This window comes from Hylobates moloch, unplaced genomic scaffold (genome assembly GCF_009828535.3).
Source record: "Hylobates moloch isolate HMO894 unplaced genomic scaffold, HMol_V3 SCAFFOLD_20, whole genome shotgun sequence".
Lineage (NCBI taxonomy): Eukaryota > Metazoa > Chordata > Mammalia > Primates > Hylobatidae > Hylobates > Hylobates moloch.
Genome location: NW_026652295.1, coordinates 26,184,517 through 26,190,606, shown reverse-complemented (window position 1 = coordinate 26,190,606; position 6,090 = coordinate 26,184,517). Strand labels below are relative to the sequence as shown.

General features: G+C 40.1%; 2 non-coding genes across 2 annotated transcripts; both read right to left on the bottom strand.

Moving 5' to 3' along the window:
* Nucleotides 1-1,117: 1,117 nt before the first annotated feature.
* Nucleotides 1,118-1,191, bottom strand: TRNAT-AGU (transfer RNA threonine (anticodon AGU)). The gene has a single exon. It is a non-coding gene; the product is annotated as a tRNA-Thr (tRNA).
* Nucleotides 1,192-5,715: 4,524 nt separating this feature from the next.
* TRNAH-GUG (transfer RNA histidin (anticodon GUG)) lies at nt 5,716-5,787 on the bottom strand. Its single transcript has one exon. It is a non-coding gene; the product is annotated as a tRNA-His (tRNA).
* Between the last annotated feature and the right edge of the window lie 303 nt (nt 5,788-6,090).

Sequence of the window (6,090 nt, the reverse complement as noted above, 5' to 3'; positions counted from 1 at the left end):
GAACATATTTGTTCCTCTCTGAGCCTTTAGTAAGCGTAGAGCAAGAATAACACTATAACATGTAATATATAAATCTTAAGATATTTTCAGCCTTCTTTGAATTTAGTTTGCAAGAAGGAGAGAATACTGTAGTATTCAAGTTTGTATTTTTAGATACTTAAACTTTGAAGACATAGCTTAATCAATTGTTTACAAATTTTTCAATAGCAGCATTCCAATTTTCAGGATCCTTTAAATATCAGTTTTCTGAGAAGTGAAGCTGAGGCTTGTGACAGTCTTTTTCGCTCACATTCCTTTGAAAGCAGGTGGGAGAGAACTGCTATGAATAAAATGAGAAAGCAGAATTCAGATTTACTCTGAAGTACAAATGATTTCAGGCACAGTGCAGGACTACTTTTACAGCAGTGAAAAGACAATGACTCTGCTGGAACTCTGATAATAACCTTTGAAATCTCTTTAGATAAAACTGAGAAGCCTAATGAGTAGGCCAGTGCTGTAGAGGGTACACTTTAGTTTATGAACTGCAATGCCACTTAAGATTCAGGAAAGTCTTCATTCATTTGCGATTTATTTCCTCAAGATATAATTGAGTCCCTAGATCCTAGATGCACAAATAAGACAATTTTTAGGGTCATATAAAACCGAAATGGTGAGAATAGAAATTGCACCATTGCTCTCTTGTTTTCAAAAATCAAAGTGAATCAGACTCCAAACAAAACGCCATGGCTTATTAATTATTTGCCTGACACTGATAATCAAAATCTGTCATGTAGCTGAAAATGATGACTATCAAGGTTAAGAGGCTGGAGACTGAATGTCTACAACAGAATTTGAAATGTTACTCTCTAATATGTATTACAAGATTTTTTTTTGTACAACTTGTATATCCCCAGTCTTACCTGTCATCAGCAAACCCATTGCTTTTTACCAAGAGAAACTTTATTCATTTTTCCCTTCATCCCAACCCTTTCATATTGTGATGCAGTTACCTGGCAAGGGACTCTCCATAACTGTGCTAATCGCTCAATACAGATTTCACAACCTATAAATTCCTTAATGCATTTTTTCAACATATGTATTTGCAACATACTATTGAAAATATAAAACTGAACAAGTAAGGCCCCGCTGGGATTCGAACCCAGGATCTCCTGTTTACTAGACAGGCGCTTTGACCAGCTAAGCCACAGGGCCCCTCTTGAGCATATGTTCAGATATATCGTATTTATAACATTTTTGTGAAATGTATCAATTTGCCAAAAGTGTACTTAATTTTGTGACAAAGAAAGCACATCTGTGTTTCTGAACCAGCAACAAAGCAGCAATTCCAACACTAAAAAAAAATACTTTTCTTCAATGCAAGGTTTCAGAATTTATTTCAAATTGAAATGAGTGAAATTTCTATTTCATGGTGACTATCTCCCCCTACAGGAAATATTGGATATCGCAACATATTTTTAATTTATTTCTCTGTTCGTGCATTCATTTTGTCCACAAATGCAGTCATTACTGCATTTCAGGTACTTTTCTAAGTATTGGAGATAGAACATTGAATAAAATAGCAAAATTTTCTTCCATTGTTGGATTTATGTTCCACAGGGATATAAAAAAGCAAATTTTTAAAATTTGCAGAAAACAACAACAAACACCCCAAAACAAACTAACCACCTAAAAAAATCCAACAACAAACAAAAACACAAGTGATATGAAAACCAAGCTCTTTACCACTGGGTTATAGAACCCACGACACTACCTTCTGAGCTAATTCACTGCAATTGAGTAAAACCATTATGCTTCCTTCTATTTTATCTAATCTGGCACAAGAAAGTGAGCCTAGATGAGGACACAGTGATGCCGTGGAGATCTGTGGTCACCCTGCTTCCCACTTACCCAAACTAGGCACCTTGAGACCCTCTGTTTCAAAGACAGCTTTGGTCTCAACAGGAGGTCTGCTGTTAGAGACAATGAGTTAGGTGTACACAGGGAGATCTCCTGGATGGATATCTTTGCTTCTGTCATAGTCTCGTTCTGCTCATTTGCCTGCTGGGTTAAAATAGACTCAATTTCTAGACCCACATAGATTGTAAAACTGCATTGATGATACAGAGAAGTAGAGAACAAAGTAGAGTACAATGTGATAGCCCTCACAGGATGCTGTGGGAACCTCTCACTTGGGCCTCACAGAGTTGCATGACCTTTTATCTCAGGTTCTATGTTGGTTTGATGAATGCAGGAGTCATGGAATGTTTAGATGAATGCAGAAGGAGTCATGGAATGTTTAGCTGAATGCAGCTTAGTGTGGGGAAAAGCAGATGAAACCAATATCCTGAAATATTTAAATAACTGCCTGGTGCTTTGCATATGCATTCATTAAACATCCACAAAATGCAAGACTCTGGAAAGATGAGAAGTTACTTAGGTTGAGGTTGAGTTTTTATTTTTTAACCAAGGCTGTTGTTGCTTCTGATTTATTTCCTGTGGGTCGTGAGCTTCTACTCACTACCTAGCTAATCACAAAGCCAGGATATACCAATTTTTCAGCTTTCTTGGCTGAGGTTTTTTGTGAAGTTTAGTTATTTATTCCCTGACTTCTGTTTCTCACTGACAGGTGTTTCGTAAATCTTGCTATGGTGTAAAACCCTGGAAGAAAAGCCCTTTGTTTCTCCTTTAGGAAATCTTTCCAAGATACGAGCAGACGTTTTCAACATAAAGTAGGTGCTGGAGTGGTGTAGCTACAGATAGATTGCTGCACTCTTGAGAGAAATTAACACTACCAAACCGCTGCTTAAAGTGTTTCACCTGGATTTCTGCTGACATTAGAAGGAAAGTTCTTTTCCTGATTCCCTGACTTTTGGGGCTATTCTTTCTGGAAACTACCTTTTCCCACAACATCTGTGTCTTCCCTAAACTTATGGCCTATCATGGCAAACATTTTGGCCAACATCCGCCTTATAAAAAGCCTTGCTCAAATCTTCAAATAAGCCTCAGTCCTGAAGACAGACAAAACTCTTCTTGTTATTGTTAGAACTACCTTATCAGCATCAAAGAAGCAGAGGATTGTAGTCAAGTTAAATAGATGCTGAGTCTGGTACCAGTCTTTGCAATATTACTACTGCATGAAGGCCTTCCACCACTTAAGTAGCAATGATATTTATTTATTTAACTTCAAAAATGGCTTATTTTATCATTTTTGTTTGTTTGTTTGTACCTTATTGAGCTAGTGCCATCATGCATCTAACACCCTTAAATCTTTAGAACAATTTTAGAAGGTGGTAACTTCCATTAACTTCCATGGAGAGATGAGAATGATAAGACATAGAAATGTTAAAAAGTCATTTCAAGACCATGAATGCCATAGGTAGAGTAAGACAGTTTTCTTTCTGAAAATGTGGTTGGCAGATTGTGTAAGATACTTCCATACCAATATTAGTGCATTCATAAAATGCAAGCTTTTAATCTCACAATTCCCCTGTTTACTTTATACGAGATTTCTAGCAATGCTCACTCAAAGCTGCAAAACATTCTTGTGAACCAGAGAACTTCACACCTCTAAGATAAACATGTGCTTTGCACCGAATATCATATGGTACACACCAAGCAAGCTCTCTACTTTTCGAGCAAATCATATAGCATGGGTTTTATTGATCCCTGTTACTCACTTGTCACTGCAATTATATTCTGTAATAGATGTAGGACCCTAGCTCTCTCACTAAGAGGTAGCCTCTGAGTTACAGTCCATAGATTTCTGCTACTCAGGCCAGTAAGATCTGAGAAAATGTGTTCTGGAGAATTGCAAGATCAGAACCTTTATTGCTTTAGCAGTTTTATTACTCACTTTTGGCAAAATAATTGACAAGAACTGATCCTTTAGGGTCAATACATACTTAATCCCTGTCTTCACTCTTGTAAGACTGAGTCAAGATAAAATAGACTAAAAAGAAAATTGAAGTGGAGTGTGATACAAGTGAACATGAATAACCACTGTGAATGGTATTAAATTACTGAGAAGAGGCCTAGAACCTAACCTGTTGGAGAGATGATATCCTACAGTATAAAGCAGCTCAGCTCAATTACAATATCTCTGAGTTTCAGAATCCGTGTCAGTTGGATGGACAGTTAGAGAAGAAATGGGGGCTATTTTAGCCCCAAGAAGGAAAGAACAAATCTCTTTTGCTGAAATTTTTGATAAGTTGCTAAAAGAGTGTGAGTATTCTTTTTTTTTTTTTTTTTTTTTTTTGAGACAGAGTCTTACTCTGTCACTCAGGCTGGAGTGCAGTGGTGTGATCTTGGCTTACTGCAACTTCCACTGCCTGGGTTCAGGCAATTCTCGTGCCTCAGCCTTCCAAATAGCTGGGACTACAGGCCTATGCCACTACGCCCAGCTGATTTTTGTATTTTTAGTAGAGACGGGGTTTCACCATGTTGGCTGGGCTGGTCTCGAACTCCCGATCTCAGGTGATCTGCCCACCTCGGCCTCCCAAAGTGCTGGGATTATACAAAGTGCTGGGACTATAGGCATGAGCCACCACGGCTGTTTGAATACTAACCATCCACCAGGGCCAGGAGGGACGAAGTGCCATTAATGTGTTCTCAGAGTACTGTGCTACTAACTAAAACTGGGCTCATGGAAGTGCCTCTGGGGATCTGCCTGTCTCCAGCCACCTCCTACTGGTCCCAGGTAGCACCAACTACTTCTTTCCAGCCACCTCCCTATCTCAGATCAGCTCTCCTCCACTCCCGCCTCACCCAGACTACTTGGCCCTTTAGAACTCATTCTAGAAACTGGACGGGCTAGAAATGGGGGCCGTTCTTCTGGGCCATTATCCCCCCCTCCCAAATTCCTTCAATTACTCAAATTTCTTTAATTTTCTCCAGACGATCAAAGGTTACACAGTTTCTCAGCATTGGTCCAGCTAGGATACTTAGAAACGCGTGATTAATAATTTGTCTTTTGCGGCCGGGCGCGGTGGCTCACGCTTGTAATCCCAGCACTTTGGGAGGCCGAGGCGGGCGGATCACGAGGTCAGGAGATCGAGGTACTAAAAAACAAAAAATTACCGGCCATGGCGGGCCCTGTATCCCACTACCCGGAGAGGCTGAGGCAGAGAAGGCTGAACCGGAGGCGGACTTACCGAGATCCCCACTGCACTCACCTGGCGACAGAAAGACTCTCTCAAAAAAAAAAAAAAAAAAAAAAAGCTGAGGCAGGAGAAGGCGAACCGGAGGCGGACTTGCATGACGAGATTGCCCACTGCACTCACCTGGGGACAGACGAGACTCTCTCAAAAAAAAAAAAAAAAAAAAAAAAAAAAGTTTTAAGAAAGATCTCCACAACAAACCTGGATCCCCTTTTGAACAGTCCTTTCCTCATGCCTACCAGTGTTTGAAAGTAAAAGTTTTCCATTAAAAAAAATTTTTTTCTCAGTTTCTTCACATACAGCCAATGCCAACAAGACTGTAGGGCTTGGGTAGAGTTGGGAAGAGAATCTTTGGAGAGGGAAAAAAAGACAAGGCAACAAACCTAGACACTCTCTGGTTGGCTGACTGGTTGGGGCACCATGATGAATTCTAGTGTTTTTTGTGTACAGATTAGATTATGAGTCAATTCAATTTTGCAAGGGTTTTTCCTAGACTGTCTCCACTCCAGCATGTTGAAAAATTGAGGCGACGTCAAGGTACTGCCCAGTACGTTGAAAAATTGAGGCAACGTCAAGGTACTGCCGTGACTCGGATTCGAACCGAGGTTGCTGCGGCCACAACGCAGAGTACTAACCACTATACGATCACGGCACGCCACCAGAGGCCGCTGCCTGTGGGGCTCTTCCTTTGCTCTTTTCTCAGGAACGTCTATTTTTGTCATCTAAAGAATGGTGCACTGTCTTCCGTCCCTATTTACACACCTACCCAGTTTACTTCCTTATCCACTCCCGGTCCCCAATATTTTGCTTATGGCAAACAAGCCAAAGGTAACACAAATTAAGTTTCATTATATGGAATTTTCCCAGGGTGGTGGTTGTTTTTTGGGGTTGGTAATACTGTGCTTGTAAACTCATTACTCTCACTTCCATCTCCAACCCACGCATGTTTCTTGCT